Source organism: Argiope bruennichi, chromosome 10 (genome assembly GCF_947563725.1).
Source record: "Argiope bruennichi chromosome 10, qqArgBrue1.1, whole genome shotgun sequence".
In the NCBI taxonomy this organism is placed as follows: Eukaryota; Metazoa; Arthropoda; class Arachnida; order Araneae; family Araneidae; genus Argiope; species Argiope bruennichi.
The window spans coordinates 104,762,138-104,781,648 of NC_079160.1; the positions used below are offsets into that span (position 1 = coordinate 104,762,138).

Sequence of the window (19,511 nt, forward strand, 5' to 3'; positions counted from 1 at the left end):
TTTGTAACATGAGATTTAGTAAAAACAGGAATGAATTAATTTTAATGTAGATATTAAAATTAATTCATTCTAGTAGATATTATTATTTTAACTGTAATAACTATTATTCCTGTACTAAGCATTATGCATCATGTTTATAATGTAGATTTATATAATAAAACTTTAGAAGCAAGATTTTCATTATCAATTTAAGGAAATTTTCTCTATAAAGTCAAGGAAGATCAAAATATAACAAAATCCAGTATTTAATGCATCAGTGATGAAGGATTTCATTTAGATAAAGGATAGATACCCCACAATTAACGCAAGATTTGAATTTGTCACCTTCCGTGCAGTAAAGTATTGACTATTAAAAACCTAGTGGACAGCTGATAGTTTACGTTCAGTAAAAATGGAACGTTACTAGATAGAACAACGTGTTTCCATTATTGAATAATATTTAAAAATTAATGTAAAACTGGCGGTTACAGTTCAAAAATATGAGAATTAGCCCCTTAGATCGATTAATTTAACACCATTAGATTTCTTTTTATATGGTTATTTGAAGTCAAAGGTCTAAGCCAACAAGCAAGCCCACAAGCACACATGCATTGAAGGAGGAAATTCAACGCTGCATCGACGAAATTCAGCCACTTTTATGCGAAATGAGCATGGAAAATTCCAACAAAAGAGTGTGTATGTGTCAGCAAAGCCATGAAGTCTATTTGTACTATATGTTACTCCATACTTAATCCTATCCTGCGTACTTTACGTTTCAATAAAAATATATAACAATTTAAAGAAAAAAGAAGTCTTTTTCTTTTCAAATCTTGATTTAACACGTTGTTTTGTCATGTAACGCTCTATTTTTACTAAACCTAAACTATCAGCTGTCAGATGGTTTTTAATAGGGTTGCCAAAACTTTATTGCACGAATGGTGGCAAATTCAAATCTTGCGTTAATTTTAGGACGCTCTTTATTTAAGACAGTTATCAAAATTAAGGAACCAGGTCCCCAGCCTCAACCAAGCGTTGGATTTCCTCAATTTTTACTTTATTTTCATATAATTATTTATTGTAAGTCTAAATATGTTATTAGAGGTAATCTATCTCCCTAAACTCTCTCATGCGATTTTTGAGAGATATATCAAAATTATTACATTATTGGGCATTCTCTATGAGAAAAAAAATTTGGACAAAAAGTTCTCTAACCTTAACCTCTTCATGAGTTCCTCCAATTTTTATTTCACTTAAGATGTAATAGTATATAAATATGTCCACAATGGCTGCAATAATACGGAATTTTTGACTACAAGTGCAGTTTTGTGTCAACTCATTGCTTCAGTCAATTAGGATAAACGTATCTAAAGCACAAATTCAATTTTCGGATACTATTAACTGTATACCAGGGATTAATCGCCAAAAAATAGCCAAGAATGGCATGATATATTCAATATAATTACTAAGTTCACGCCATATTTCGTAACCATTGTACGCCAATGCCATGCAAGGTGTTCTCTAGCATTATAAGTTTATTAGAGGATATGTGAGAAAGTTGGGGGGGGGGCGATCCCATTGGTTTTGTAAAGGATTTCATAGTATTGATATAAAATTTATAATTTTAATTCCTTGAACCATGAATTCATTAAAAGTCCTAATTTGATCACACATTTTATTTTGGATATTTGTAGTTATTCCTAAATAGGTACGAGAAGATATTTAAACGTGTGTAAGTGATTTGTTTATACAAATTAATTTCTAACTAGATAAAGAATTTTTTTAAATATATGAATGAGACATTTAATTTCATTAAGAATATTCACTTTAAAACGGTACCAATTTAATCATGCTGATTTCCAAAGAATTAAAATTTATGAATAAATTTCATAATTTATAAGCCGAACTTCTATAGAATTACAATATTCAGATTTTCATTATAAATTCATCCCATCTGCCTGCGGGGTGTTAAGAAACCTGAAAAGGTTACCAATTCCATGACAGAACGCATTAGCGACACTGCAATATAAAGCGAGCATATGGAAGAGAGTCACCTATTTAAAATGCAGCACTGTCCGCCGTAATAATCCACTATCAATTCTCACAAACCTTACGGTCTTTGTCGCGGAAATTTTAGATTCGGTAATAGATTCGACCCAAGTATAATTTATGTGCCGGCGACTTTTCGTTTGCTGGCAAAACGATTACCCACACTGCTTCGAACTCCCGATTCAATCGATGACCGAAATGAGTTTTCCAGTTTCCGGAATTTCCCTCCCGAAATCCCGATTTCTCCTTCAGGAGCAAAAGGATGAGGAGGCGAACAAAGTTAATAACGAACTGTGCATAATGAATAAGTCCCCTTACAATGAGTTTCCAACTCACAATCGAAAAGGACCGAATATTGACCGAACCGATCCCGGATTTTCACCCCGGACTTTTCCAGAAGACCCTCTCCTCCCTAATTTGCGAAAATTATCCGCGAAGAATCCGGGAGCGGTGGGAGGTGATGCATGTATATGGAAAGGTTATTATGCGAGAATTCTGGAGCGAAAGTCGAAAAGGTAAAATGTAATCAACCCCACGGAAGGTCAGCTGAGTTTTGGTTTCAGGTAAGGGGTTGGAGGCGGAACATAATGAATTTTCCGCCGGAATCTGTTTGGTGGAGCGGATGGGTCCGAGTCGCGCTTAATGAAGCTGAAATGAAGAAAATAAGCCAGTTTCTGACTGGTTAGAGTCGTCGTCGTGCTTTAAAATTAACTATGGCGGGCGCTTTGCCTTTAAAGTTTAGATTAGACGCGATGTATTTAACCAAGATGGATCTTCTAGGGTGAGATAATTTTGCATGAGAAAGCCCGCCGTTGTCTAGACTAAGCCGGTGGCAACAACTATTAAATTGCTTATATCATGCATTATATGAGGAGAAAAAGTCACTTGCTTTGAAAAGTGATTAATGATCAGACATTTAGCATCTTTTATAATGATAATAACAGAGCCGTTTGGCTAATCCAAGCATTTTTCATTCGAATATGCCGCTAATGCGATTTTTTTTTTTTTTTTTTTTTTTTTTTTTTGCTAACTGATTTATACATAGTATACAGAAAATGTAATAATTGTTAAAAAAAATTCGATCATGAGATTTTTACGATTCACATATTTTAGACCACCCTAGTTAAAAAAAAAAAAAAAACAGTTTGGGAAAATGTCTGTCCGTATGTGACGAAGATAACTTAAAAACGCATTGAGCCAGACGGTTGATATCTGTTTCAAAAATTTGAAGATTTTTGTAAAATTTTGTGTAAATTCTGTTGAGAAGAAATCTTCGCTCTAGCGGTTAAACGAAGAGAGCTAGATAAATGAGATTCTGTACTCAAATTTAACATCTATAATGTAGACAACAGATTTCGAAGGAAAGCCAACAAGGGTTGACTGTTAGTCGGTCTGTAATTTCAGAAATATGTAAACGAGATTATTTAAAAATGCACTGACTTAAATATATTATAGCGAAACATATTCGATTTCCACGCCCCCTGAATAGCTGAGTGGTGGAATGCTATGAACTGAAAGCGACAGTTCGAAAGTTCCTATCTGACTGCAGGCAAGTTGCCTAAAAAATTGTTTTGTGTTTGATTTACTTTCTGTTAGCTTTGGTTTGTTCTAGAACATTCTTATAATTTCTGTATCTTTCTAAATCTGGAAGTTTCTGTTTATATTCGTCTTGTGAATAAAAACAGATATAAGGTTAGTTCCTTGACTAAAGTCCCGAGTTGAGATTAGCGAGTTGTACCGTTGACTTTAGCTAACACATGGTTTATCGACGCTAACTACATCTACGCGACTATATCGAATTAGATATGGGATTTTGTGACTACAAGTGCAGTTTTGTGTCAAATTTTTGCTTCAATCGATTGAGAAAACTATGTCTAAAACACAAGTTTAATTTTTGAATCCTATTAATCGAATGTCGGGGATTAATCGCCAAATAACTGGCCAAGGAAGACAGGATATATTCCATCAAAATGCTAAATTCACGCTAAGAAATATTTCATAACTATTGTATGCAAGGCTTCTCTGGCTTGACAAGTTTACTAGAGAGTATGCAAGAAAGTTCCTTTTTTTTTGGGGGGGGGGACCATTCCTGCTTATTTGTTAAAATAATTTCAGTTGTTCAAAATTATTCTGTTTCCTGTGGTGTCCAAATAAATAAATTGCAATTTTTGAAATTTTTTAAAAAATTATATTGCGGTTAAATTTTTTCCTCTTCAATCATTGCAAATCAACGATTTCTACTTTCTTGTATAAGATGTATAGATTAAGAATTGAATCATCAAGAAATTCGAACTCGAGTTTTTGTCGAATCTTCACATTTCAGACCTCTCCTATAGTCTGTGCAATTTCTGTAGGCGTTTCAAGGACACTCATTTTCCCTACTCTTCACTCTTTCTCCTTCTCCGTTGCCATGGTTTCGACAAAGCTTTTTTTTTCCACAACAGTACGTTTTGGGAATACCTTACCTTCGGAATACCTTAACAGTTGTGTAAAAAAAAAATGACACTGTTATCTGCCTCAGCGTTGCGAGGCAAACAACCAGTAACGAGGTAAAAAATGTGACCTTGAATCACCTACAGAAAATACACAGACCGAAAAAAACATGTGTGACATTATTGTTCATCTATGAACACAATAACTCACGAATGCTTTTCCTTAGTGTCTAATAATTCAAAATATTCTTCACATTGTGAAATCTACTGACTGAATGATAATAAGTCAAATCAAACGAAACTTTTGTCATTTTGTGATCTAACAGGCAAAGCAAAAACAACGAAACCATCAAAAAATTTAATGAATCTTCACCAACCAGAACCTTCCAATCAGAAAATAAGAATTTATATCATCATCCATATATCTATAAGAAAGATCTATAAGAAAGATCCATAAAAAGCGATAATTCAAAAGATAAGCGAACTAGACGATTGTAATTTGGCATTATGTCTGTCTTTCTGTTAACAGGATAACTCAAAAAAGCTTTAATATAAAAGGATGAAATTTGGTATATGGATTTTGTACCAAATTTGCAGATTTTTACCTAATTTTTACCTTTTTAAAGGAATGATGACTTATTTAAAGGAGGTCTATTACGTCTTATTGCTCAAGTATATGCCAACTCGATGACTTCAAAACTCAAAGAGCTGGATTGTTAAAATTTGATATACGTTTTGTATCTAAAATGTAGATTACATAATTTTGAACCAAATTTGTCAATGTATTAACCATCTGGCGGTGTGTACTTCCGCAATATGCAAACGAAATAACGTAAATCAGTGAAATTTGGTATGTAATTGTGGGATTACAACTATGATTCTGAGTCAAATTTTGGTTTCAATCTGTGAGGAAAAAGACATGCAAAATGCGTATTCACGGATTCAATTAAAATGCTAGATTCACGTCATAGATTTGTATTACGTAATTGTTGTTCGCCAATAGCAAGCAAGACATTCTCGGTTTACCCAAAGTTCACAAATTCTTGTGGATAAAACCTTTATAATCTTAAACTTCATCTATTAAGACCTTTATTGTAGGATATGTAAAAAAGTTTCGGAAAGACCACTCCATCTTGATTCATTTTTATGGTCAATATCATTCAATGTATGAAACGATGCATCGGTTTGATAGTCTTTCTAAATCCCTTAAGTCATTGAAGTACAGAACAATGAAAAGTTTTAAATTAATGCCACGAAATTATTCAATTATGAACACATTGACTAAGGATTAAGACACCTTTATCGGAAAGTATGCAAAAAAATTCGGAAAGAACACTCCTGGTGGTTTTTCTTTTTGGTCAGCCTCATTCAATATATGAAACGATGCATCGTTTTGACTTTCTTGCTACATTCCTAAAGTCATTGAAATATAGGATAATGAAGATTTTTGGATTAATGTCAAGAAATTATTCAATTGTGAATGCGTTGACTTTCTTGCTACATTCCTAAAGTCATTGAAATATAGGATAATGAAGATTTTTGGATTAATGTCAAGAAATTATTCAATTGTGAATACTTTGACTTTCTTGCTACATTCCTAAAGTCATTGAAATATAGGATAATGAAGATTTTTGGATTAATGTCAAGAAATTATTCAATTGTGAATACGTTGACTTTCAACTACAAGTAAATTCGCCATTATTAGATTTCATCAAAGCTATCATGTTAGTCAATATGGTAATTATCAGGACAACAGTTCACATATATACCCGATACATATCTAATGCATCACACCAGGCACGTTGAGAGCCAATACATGTTAGCAGATATAGCGTTTTTTCATGTGATTATGACATCATATAAAATGATTCCATTAATAATATTCTTTACCTACGATAGAGAAAGACTCTGTTGAAATAAAGACATTACTTTTATCACTATTTCAAAGATCTGGACGACCCAACACAAGTGGTTAAAAAGCAAATATCGGTTTTAACGTTAACGCAATCAACCGCACAAGAAATGGTTGTAAAGAAGAAAAAAATGCCAAGCGATTCGATCACAACTCTTTCTTCCCTAGTTAAGCGATTCTTTGGCGATAAAGGATTGGCGAGAAAATCCATTTGTCGAATGGCAACCTTCTGCATTGTTTGAAGTCTTGTCAACCAACGCTATGTTTTTATTGGACAAGTCGGCTACTGAACTTTCATCGGAATTGAACTTTTTTTTCTTTCTTTTTCTTTTTTTTTTTCTTTGGTCCTTTCCTCCCTCTGGTAGTTTTTTTCCACTTCGGCGGTGTTCAGCATCATTTTTCTTTTTGCTTTTTTTGTTCACTCTCTTGTTAACTCACACAAATGTCGAACATTGTGTTCGCAAAAAAAGGAACAAGGATTTAGGAAACAAAAACGTATTTTCTTTAATTGTATAAGAAGCCTAACTTCATCCTTTCAATCCTTTTCCATCGATTCGAATTAATAGAAACGTTATAAACAATGCAAAGGAAAGGGACGATTAATTAGGTCGTGGATAGAATAAACTAAAGCGATTCGGTATTTCTTTTTCTTGCAACCCTTTCATCTCACGGGTTAGTAAACTTACGAAGAAAGTTAGCAAATTGTTTGTCTTCACGGTTTCATTCGCTGAAGAGAAGTTTGTTTAGAATGTCTGTGAGGGTCTCATGGATCATATCACAATGGTGACATGTATTAACAGGTTGCCATAATAAAAATTGAGTATTTTGTGTATAAGAACATGTATCTATTTAAATTAAAGTTTTTTATTAAAAATTTGCTCCAAAGACAAAGGTCTAATAATTGAAGACACGACAATTAATTCAATTTTTAATTAATGAATCAAGTATCGTATGGATATCAGCATCAGTCCATATAGACATCAGCAATCAGTAATGTAGGGTCATCAGCACTGATTACTAAAGATATGGGATACATGGGCAACAAGTGCTTTCTTCTATTCATATTTTACGAATAATGAATTACATGTTAAAATATTATTATAATAAAAATGTTGATCATGATATCACAATTTATTATCAGTATTGAAGATTTGTTCTAAAAATTGGTCAGTAAATTGAAAAAGCAGAATGCAATTTTTAATTAATGTATCATGTATCGTATGTATATAAGCAAAGAATATTCCATATAGACATAAGAAATCAGTGCCAGATGGATACCAGTGCAGTGTACTGGTTATTGATGTCCAATCCTTATGGACATCAATAACCAGTACTGGATCATCATCAACACTAATTACTAAACATGTGGGATACATTGGCAACAAGTGCTTTGTTCTATTCATATTTTACATATAATGACATGTTAAAAATATTACAATAAATTGTTCATGGTGATGTCACAATCTATGTATCAGGACTGAAGATTTGCTCTACAGATTGCTTTGTAAATCCAAGAGGTAGAATGCACTTTTTAATTAATGAATCAAGTATAGTTTGGATATCAGCATAGCATTAGTCCATATGGACATAAGCAATCATTGCCGGAGGAATATTAGTATAGTATTAGCTCATATGAACATAAATGATTTGTCCATGATGGATATCTGCACAGCTTCTGTCCGTATGGACATCAACACTGATTACTAAACATGCAGGATGCATTGACAATAAGTGTTTTGTTCTATTCATATTTTACGAATAATGACGTGTTAAAAAATATTACAGTTAAATGTTGATGATGATGTCACAATCTATGTTTCAGGATTAACGATTTGCTCTAAAGACTGCTCTGTAAACTGAAGATACAGGATGCAAGTTTTAATTAAGGAATCAAGTATAGTTTGGATATCTGCACAATATCAATCCATATGGATATAAGCAACCAGTACCGGATGGATATCAACACAGTATTAGATAGTATAACTGATTTGTCCCTGATAGATATCTGCACAGCTTCAGTCCATGCGAATATCAGCAATCAGTACAGTATTAACATCAGTACTAATTACTAAACATGAGAGATACATTGTCAACAAATGTTTTGTTCTGTTTACATTATACGAATAATGACACGTTAAAAATATCGCAGTAAAATGTTAATGGTGATGTCACAATCTGCGAATCAGGAAAGCGAGAACCTGCTTATTTATCTGACGAATTATCATCTCCAGATTTAAAGTACTCCTCATTGGGATCTGGTAAGACAATAATTATTCTGTTTTAATTATATAAATGAAAATAAAAAAATTAATAAATTTCGCAGATTATATATTTAACATAACCACATATTTTATCTCGATGAGTACATAATAACAATTTATATGTCCTTATTGCAAAATGTATAATCACTCCTTAATATTTAAATTGGAGAATAATTAAGAATAATGTGAATTAATGAATATTGATGAATAATATGATATTCATGAATAATGTGAATATGTATGAATGTACTCATCAAAGAAACGCATTTCTAGACACAACTAGCTATTATTCACGAATAATTAATTATGTTTAATGAATGGGAATTAATTAGGAATAACTGATTCATTTCATGCTATTATTCACGAATAATTATGTTATTATAAATGAGTATTAACCAAGTATAATAGATTCATTTCATGGAATAGAAGAAATTAAAATATCTCCCAGATTTTAATAATAATAATAAATGCTGAGAGTCATTTCTTTATAAATAATTTCAGATGATTTTGCACAGATCAGCAATGCTTACAATGGTTTCAGTTTTTCAGTTTCAGTAATTTTGTTATAAAGTATTTATTCATCGGGGAATTTTAAAAGGAACTTATTAAAAAGATAAAATAGGGCATACTTGCGTGTGCCATTCCTTACAATTTAATCAGCGCTTAGTTGAAATATAATAAATACTTCAGCCCGAAATTTATAACAATTCTTTATTTTTTCAAGGATAGTCCATAACAGTTGTAAACCACGATGCATCAACTTCAAAACTGATTACACTCAAGGGAGATTATCTTATATTCATTGTTTTAATTCATAATTTAACATTTAAACAATTAACAATATGCTGATTTAAATGTAAGTAAAATAAAATCCTTAAAATTATTACCGTTGCGAGATTTCAATATTGGCAACAACAATAATATTTAGGATGCATGTAAAATAATATCAGAAAGTCTTCAAGCGTGTGCTTGTGTTTATTACTGGCAATATATGAAATCAAATCATTTTATAGAATGGATAAGCAGGCGTGAAATATACGTATGTAGGAGTGATGGCAAATCATTGATAATGTTTAAATTTATCGTTTAGCACAAATGGTACGGCTTATTTCTATGAAAACGAATTCACTCGACCAACAAGGAAGAAGAATTCTCATTAACAGACAAATTATTCGCTTGACTTACGATGAAATGTCATTTTAATTCACATAAAGGAAAAAAACAAAAATAGTCTCAAATGAGAGGGATAAATTATTCTTTTGATACATGCGGATAAAAATAATTTTCCATCTGTTCATCTCAATCAAAAATACAATTGTTCTTTTTCTCATTGTTCTTATTAACGCAAAATAGCTTTATAGATAGGTCAAAGTATTAAAACAATGCTCAAAGGGCGGCGAAAAACGTCCCACGGTAAGCGTGGAAAAGAGAGAAAATACACTTAAAGCAGACTGTCAAAAACATCATGGTGGAAAATGTCCCTTACTTTCCAATTTGCAAAAGCTGCAAAAGTTAAGCAGAGTCGCGCTATAAATCTACAGTAGGTTATACATAAGTGATACAAAAAGTTAAACAAAAATTCCTGGTGAAATCATTCTTCTTTTACCCCTTTCATCGACTTTATGTCGTTCAATAAACGTTAGATATTGATCCAGAAGCATGGGAATACAATAAACATTTCCAGAAGAAAAGAAAATATTACAGGAAGCGGGTTGTTGAAAAATCCTGATCTATCATGGTTATTGTCTATCACTTACGAATTTCGAAAAATGCCATTTCTTTAACATTGTACTATAGTAAACTTTTCCAGCTGGAGAAAATTAAACAAAAATTCACTATGGATTCATCTTTTTATCCATTTCTGCCGCTTTGTGCCATCAAGAAATGTCTGATGTAGACCTTAAACCATAGAAACACTATAAACCTTTCTAGAAGAAAAAATATTATAGGAAACATTGTCGAAAAAATCATGATGGTAATTGTCTTACGAATTTCGAAAAATGCCACTTATTTAACATGGTATCATAATAAACTTTTCCTGCTACAGAAAATTGAACGAAAAATCCGATTATCTTCTTCTTATTTCACTTTATGCCATCAAGAAATGTCTGATACAGACCTTGAAGCATGAGAACACAATAAACCTTTCCAGAAGAAAAGATATTATTTGTAGCCGATTGTCAAAAATGTCCTGATGAAAATTATTTATCAATATGAATTTCCAAAAAGAGCAATATGTTTAATATGGTAGTAAAATAAACTTTCTCCGAAACAGGAAGTTAAACAAAAAAATCTCGAAGAAATCCTCCTTCAACCATTTGCCATTTCTACTACTTTTAAGACATCCGAAAAGAATCTGATGAGGACCTGGAAGCATGGTTATTCGTTAAAACTTTCTTGAAGAAAAAAATATTTTATTTGAAGCAGATTGTTGAAAATTACTCGATACGAATTATTTCATTTTTTTACCAATCTCTTTCACTCCATGATTGCCCAAAAATATTATTTGCTAAGCATGGTTGCACAACTTTTCTTGATGAAGGAAGTTAAACAAAGATTTTTAATCAAGCTTTTCCTAAAATAGGCCGTGGAAAATTTGAAATATTAATTATCAAAACTTAACTTATTTTTCTTAATTTATCGATAACAATTTAAAATATATTTTTTCATTATAAATAGTAATGAAATAAGTGAATAATTTAATGATGACATGTGACAAGTTTTTATAAATGATAAAAGAATGAAGTGGTGATTCTCAGTTTATGACTAGCATTCTTTTGGTTGATATATAAAATAGCAGAATTTGAAGCGTGAAAGAAAAAAATCTGAATTAAATTAAATATTTACTCAAAACAAGGAAGAACAGCGTTCTGTTAAAGCAAAAATATAATATCATCGTAAAAATTTTCGAAAGATTAAACTACTCCAAATTCGAGTTCTTTTTTTTAAAGATATCTTAGTCTACTTTATCTAGCATCGTCAATCCCAACAAAAATGTGGACTGGCAAAATTCTTATTAGTACAGTTTTCTGTCTGATGAGTATCCTCCTATTTTCGTTCGATTAAACAGATTGACACCAATCGCAGTCATTTTATCGGCCTTTGCTTTCATGCAGTTTGCGTGCTTTTTTTCTAACAAAGGTTTGGAGTTTATATCTTGATACAGAAATTATAAAATTATTATTCGTCTAAAATCTAAAATTGAAATATTTGATAGTATATACTGCCTAATAAATATAAATTCGAAGTAAAGATTTACAAAACCTAAAATTTATTTCAAAATCATAAAACTCGGCCATCTGACGGGTAAAATTATATGACGGATAATTAATATAGTGATACATTTATATAAATCTCAAACTGCAGATGCATGAACCAAAAGAAAAACCATGAAATTTATTTTACACGGGAGGTTTTTTATGTGCAAGGAAGAAGAGATAAGAGAGGCTTCAGTCTACAACGTGATACAAGTGCAAAAGAGAGAGAAATGTGTCCTTTCAGTGATTTTACTGTGAGATCTGATAGGAGTTTCTTTTCCAGATGTTGATATAGGCAGGGAAATCTCAGGTATCCTTTAAAAAGCAGTTGTTAAGGATTTTTATCCCTTGGGAACCACGGTGTTAGCAATTTTGATAAACGAGTGTTAGAAATAATTGGATAAAAGAGTGATAATTAGAATTTTACTAGGAAATAAGAGAACATTTTGGAATGAAGTTAATATAAACTGTTTAAGATAAAAATTAGAAAATTAATTAAGATTTAAATTAGATTTAAATATATAATTATATATATATATATATATATATATATATATATATATATATATATATATATATATATATATATATATATATATATATATATATATAAAGAGAGAGAGATTTATTTTTATTAAACAAGAATATCTATCAGAACGTTTAATTTATTTTCCTACTGTTTTTATATAATCAAACAAAAATCAAGGATTTTTTTTTATTTATCACTTTTTATTCATTTGGAAATATCCCCTCAAGTTTGACAATCGCTGAATTTGTCAATAGGTGCAACTGCCATAAAGCTTTATGAAATTTTCGTTTCATTTCGTATCATCATGAATGAAAAGACTACAGATTCATATAAATCTATATCACTTATACAAAACGATAGATTTGATAAATGAAGTACATAATTCTAAATCCGACCCAACCCAAATCTTAATGCGTCCATTTCTGACCCAAACGTCCGAAGAGGAAATAAAAAAAAGATATCGCAGAAAAACATTTTCCCATTTTTTACTGTAGAATGTCCTTGGCAAACGACTCTTCAATAACAAGCCATCCGCATAGAGGTCCAATTCCAATCCGCAAAATGAGATTCCCCCCCTCCAGTCACCGACGATTTTCAACCAGTGTCCAACACAAGTCGGCGGGATCAATAATAATTTCCCACTTTTCCGAAGAGGAGGGTCACTCCTTACCCTGCTTTTTAAGTCCATTGTCCAGAACTTCTGCCTTATCTAGCGATGGCGATTACCGATACGATAGCGAGTGACCCGGTATCGATGATACATTCGATCTGCCTCCTCCACCCTGGCCATTCATCACTCTCTCTTATCCCAATACGGTCTTTGGGAGGCAGGGAATATGGTTCTATTACTAAAAGTAAAGTGGGGAGGCGGAAGATAGAGATAGTGGAGGAGGATGGAGATCAAAATGCTTCCAGAATGCTGGCGGAAGGGATGTAGGAAGATATGAGTGGGAGTGTTAGAATACTCTGGAAAGGCGGTTTTACATTTTAATTCTGTTGTCCTAGTACTGGTTTGTCATATTATTTTAAAAGGAAAGCAATAGAGACGGGAGTTAAGCTGGGGTTTTGTATAGGAAATAGGGACAAAATATACTTCCCAAATAAGACGAATTTAATATTTGTATTTTTTGCATTCCTTTTGGTATATTTAGAATCTCAACCCATTTTTCTTCCATTATTAAGACTTTGAACTTTAATATGACATTACATTTTCATAACTTCGACAAATTTTGATTTAAAATGTGTCTCCATTCTGTCACTATACCATAGATTTGATGTCACTATACCATAGATTTGACGTCACTATACCATCGATTTCATGTCACTATACCATCGATTTGATGTCACTATACCATCGATTTGATGTCACTATACCATCGATTTGAAAGTTATTGGTGAGTGATTTCAAATCGCATTGTGCCTTTTATATACGAGAAAAAGTAAAAAAGTAAAGGGACTTTTGTTATTTCTCTTTCCAGGATTTGGTAACACTGCAGGTAGCCAGCGCTGAATTAGTATAATCGAAAACACTTCTGTGCAGCGTGTCAATTTTAGACCCGCGTTTGTCTTTCGAGTGTAGCAGACCGTTAATATGGCAGCTCAGTTGTCTATCTGCACCAAGAAGGAAATGAGAGCCGTGATTCTCTTTTTGTTTGAGAAAGGTTTTAAACCTGCCAGAATTATTTGTCGAAGCAACACCCAACATCATCAAGTTAAGAAATTTAAATTTTAACCACCAGCTGGTAAGATAATGCTAACACTATTCTGGGACATGGAAGATGTAGTAGCCGTTCATTTCATCCTAAGAGGCAAAATTGTGAACAGTAAGAATTGAACTATTGTGATGTGGCGCTAACTAAATTGAAAGCTGCAATCAGATCCAAACGGCGTGGAAAATTGTGAAGAGGTATCATCCTGCATCAAGATAACACTCTGTCACATTCTGTCCAATAGATGGCGCAAACAATAAAGGAGTTGGGATTCGAAGTACAACACCGTCACACAGTCCAGTTTTGGTTCCTGGCCATTTTCATTGTTCGACCATTGAAGAAAGTCTTAAGGAGAAGAAGATTTGCAACCGGTGAAGAAATCATTGACGTTGTGCAAAATTGGTTACAGATACAACCAAAAAACTTTTTTTTCCCGACAGAATCAAAAAAACTTTGGAAATTTTGTAAAAATTGCGTTAAAATCCCGGTGATTATGAATAAAAATAATGCATGTTTCTTTTTCTATCATTAGAATAAATGCACCTTTTCTCAAATGTCCTTTACTTTTTGACTCACCGTCGAATTTGTCATTTTTTGCTTTAAACAAAATTATTCAGTTGGAAATGAAATTCCGACTTTTGAAACGACTTTTCCAAAATCCACGAAAAAAATAGTTTGAATATCTATATTTCTGTGGATATTTGGTATCAATAAAATCAATTATACTACATAAGTAAAATAATCGTTCAAAAAATAATAAATTAATGTAACTGAACAAGTTGATTCATGGTTTTTATTTATTTCCTCTAAACAATCCAAGTTTAAGCTGTGTCTTTGAAAACACTAAGCCGTCATGGATTTCAAAGAACTTCAACCAATTCCATCACCATCTCCTTTAATTACAACTAGAGATATATTTATACCACTTCTAGGGAAATTTTACTAAATGCATCCATCCTGCAACCAATCCGCTTTAGCCTTCCGATACCATATTCCCAGATGTAACCAAGCAAGAGTGTCTATCCTTCCCAGAATGCTAACTCATTCGCAAATTGAATCGGTAACTCTTAAATTCTTATTACTGCTGTAACAGAATTACCACATATCACGTGGTATTCTAAGGAAGTCTCCTTAGTAAAGGGGTGGGAGTGGGGGTGGCAAGAATTTACTCCGTAAAATACGCGGAGTAGCAGGGTAAATAGAGATAATTGGGTTTAACCCTCTTTCCTAATCATAATCCCGACTTCTTGTATGGCGTGCTTTGGTTTCCCAGAGGTTTTGGGAATGGAGGAAAAGTGGAGCGGGGATATAACACTCTTTGATTGAAAGTATCGCTTAGAAGTTGCAAAGGATGCTTTTGGAAATGATGGGTACAGTGTTGCGAATATGGGTAAATGGTGAGAGTTTGATCATAATGGGAGGGGATTTTGTTATCGCCTGGAATATTTAGTGAGATCGTGCTTGAGGAACTTAATTGCTATTTGTCGCGTTTTTCATACGTTTTTCTTTTTATTTTTCTCCCTTCTTCGGAATAATTTCGTTAGTCGGTGAAGAATTCTGAAGTTTTATGTCTTCATGATCATATTTTACTTCGCTTATTCAGTTCATGTTAGATGAAGATTTTTTTCCAAGATTTCAGTTTCTCATCATGTAGTAAATAGTACAAAACATTTTGAAGAGTCGGTACAATCAATTGCTATTACTTTTGGCGCTGTAGTTAAATGTTTTGTTTTACTGACAGGTTTGTAAATTTATTTACATTTATGATAAAAATGGATTTTAGTGAAACAGATCGATGGAATTCCCGAAAATCTAAACGTGACAAAGATTTTTTTTTTTTTTTTTTTTTTTTTTTGCAATGAAAGAAGTAATGAGGATGGAAAAGTGCACTTTTACACCTAGTAGACTCTCAATAATTTAGCACTGTTAAAATCCATCTTTTCTTATAGTCCTTCGAGACTATAAAAAAATAAGAGTGGTGAGAGTTAAATGGTTAAAAAAGTTACATCATAAAAGCTGCATAAAACTTAGGTATATATTAAGATTTTGAATTAATTTGTCCCTATACTATATACAGTATAATTTTTTAGTAAAAATTTGGTAAAGAAAATGACAAGACCCACCCATAACTATAGGACTATGCGATTTCTAGGAATGGACTTTTACAATAGTCTCCATTAGAAGGGTGAGGTGGTTCCATATAGAAAGCGAACATTAATAACTTATTCCGTTATTATACACTTCAATTTCTCATCATATGGTAATTAATACAATGCATCTCGAAAAGCTGATACAGTAAATGCGTTTGCGTTTACTGTATCAATTGCTATTGCGTAGTGCTTTGCGAGACTAAGAGGTAGGCATAAACTTGCCAATTAAATTACACTTATGATGAAAATTTATTTTAGTAAAATAAAGAAATTCTGAAAAATTTCGATGTAGAGACAGTTTCTTTCTTTATTTTTTTTTTTTTTTTTTGAAATGAAATAAATAATCTGAACGGGAAAACACCTTTTTACATTAAGCCGATTCTCAGTAATCCAGCACTGCACCAATCCAACTTCCTTTACAGTCCTTCTTTGTCTGAAAGGTGCGTCGTGAGGATTAAAGCGTGGAACAAGTCATTGTAGGAAAATTGGGCTATATTAAGATTTGATTTTGTGGTTAAGTCTTTCCAGCGATTGACAGTTAGGCATCAATTAGTTGATTCAATTGCACTTATGCTGAAAGTTAAGTGAAATAACTCAATGGAATTCTGAAAGATTTAAGCTTAGTGTTCTTGTTTTGTTTGTTTTTTCAATGAAAGAAATAACGCTCTTTTACAATTAGTCTGTTTTCAGTAATCCATCACTGCACTAATACAGTTTTCTTTATAGTCCTTCATTGCTTGAAGGGCGCGTGCTTTGGGTTGAACAAGTCAATGCACGAAAATTAGGTATATATTAAGATTTTGAATTATATTTTGCACTCTCTATTATATATTGTTACAAAATTTTTCTTCTACAACAAATATCGCTAATCAATTGTAATAGCGCAGCACATTTAATTGCTATAGTTCCGCAGCTTTCTTGCTGTCTAATCCTCCAAGACCTCTACGTGTCGGCGACTCCGACTCTCACCACACACCGCCTCTTTTTACGATCCACACCACTTCTTCCGACACACACGACACGACTTCCCCTCCAGCTTCAGAGGTCTGTCTTTTATAGCTCCGGGAGGCGGGGCTGGAATCTTCTGACCAATCAGGGCGTACCTGGCTGCATCTCAGTTGTTAGTGGATGGATCGTGAAAGTTCTCGAACTTTCCGGTACTATCCATTTAGTCGCCAAACTCGCCAACTTTATCGCCAAGTCGCCAAATGCTCGCCAAGTCTGTCGCCAAGCTCTAAGTTCATTGATCTCAGCACGTACAGGACCGATCGTATAACGGTCTTTCTTACGATGACCCAATTATGCCGGGTAGCAATATTATAGGTTTGTAACAATATATATGTATAATTTGGAAAAGAAAACTACATATCCCGACATAATTATAGGATTGACTAGCCAATAGCAACTGACTTCAGAATAACAGATTCATGAGATTGTACCATACAGATTAATCTACATCTTTTTGTTCTTATGTGTGAGAGAATTTTAACACTTCCATTATTATCTAACGAAGATTATAGATACAGGAATTGCACCTCATAGTTATCGTTAAGCGTATAGCCTCATAGTGTTGTGGCGGATTGATATGAGCGGGAATAGAACCTGGGACCTTGTGGTTCACATCCCAGTAACATGACCACAATACAGAAGAAATTGTTCGCGTAGCATATCTGTTAACTGGCTTATAAGCTTTCACCACAGACTTTCGGAGTCTGAGGTGAGACGAACGATATGGCTGTTGAGTGGTAATGTATTAGCTGTTGAGTCTATTGTGCATGTACCCATTTGCGTAGCGCCAAGCGTTATGGCGAGTGTGTGTGGGTGAGTGGTTACTATTGCTGCACCAAGTGAGTCTGACGGCTTTGTGTTGCCTTGGGTAGATGTAGTCACAACAGTTGTACGAATGTTGAAAGTTCATTTTACGAGGGCACCAATGTAGTGGATTGTGATGAGCGAGTATAGAACCTAGGACTTTGTGGTTCGCAGCCGAGTAACATAACCACAATACAAAAGCAATTGCCCGTGTAGCGTACCTGTTAATTCGCTTATAAGCTTTCACTACAGTGTCTTCAATTAAAATTATGCGTGTGTGTTTTATTTTAACTGCTCACAAGTCTGTCTGAACTATTACAGGCCACGATTTCCCTTTTGAGGTCGCATCTGAGTGCACAAAATTTTTAATCTACAACTTTATAATTTTCAGTTTTTTTTCTTTAATTAGTAATATTCATTTTAAACATATCTAACGATCTCATAAAATGTATAGAGACTGCATTTCTCTTTAAATTTAACTTGTGTTCACCATTTGTTCAATAAAAGTTTTTTAATAGTTAAAAAAATTCTTTTATTTTGTTAAAGAGGGAAATCTAGTTGTCGGAGTGTGGCTTGGATGGTGTTCTCTTTGGGAACCCCATATGAGGTTTGACCTTTCTCTCCCTTTTCTATCCTGTGTCTATCAAATTGGTTCGATAACCTTAAGGCTCTGATATTTTTTATCAATTTAAACATAACGCCAACAACTAATTTAATAGAAAAATTAACATCTTTGTGCAAAGACATTGATATTTTTAATTAAAATTCACTTTTTTCAGATGAAGACTCATGCGTTTTTGTCGTCAATCTGAGTATTCTCTGATCTGTTATCTATCGAATTGATAAGAATGTATTGTGCTAAATATGCGAAGGTAGAAAAGCCTCACAAACAACACAGAAAATTTTCTCTTCATTTTCTTTGAATTCTAGCCGACAAAGAAGAAACCTGGTGGCGTAGTGGTAGCGCTTCATGCTCCCAACCCACAATTCCGAGGCTCGATCCTCACGCTGGGCAATGTCGACTCAACCTTTCCGTGGGTCGATAAACTGAGGACCGAGCATGCTTGGGAACTAAACATTGGGGGTTCTGTGTTAGTCTGACTACCTAACCGATACATATGCCTTGCACCCCAGGGCCCTCGGTCAAGAAAGCAAATATAGGCATTGTAGTCCTTGGCACACGTAGACTGTCGGGTTACTGAGTTCAGTTTTTAGCCAATATAGGGAGTAATCTTATTTAAAGTCATTAACTACGCAGCTACAAAAAAAACTAATAATCCGGTTTGAGGTTTTCTATTTGAGATATAAATAGATGATAACAAACACGGACAAAATAAACGAACTTAATTATCAAAATAAAATTTAATGCATAAAATTTCTATGAAACAAAAATTTTACACATCAACTACCAAAGAAATTTGAAT

The 19,511-nt window shown here is 33.1% G+C and overlaps 1 long non-coding RNA gene across 1 annotated transcript in view; it reads right to left on the bottom strand.

Moving 5' to 3' along the window:
- LOC129988982 (uncharacterized) overlaps window positions 1-19,511 on the bottom strand; it is a 227,365-nt gene that overhangs the window by 128,042 nt on the left and 79,812 nt on the right. The gene's annotated exons all lie outside the window — the stretch shown is intronic.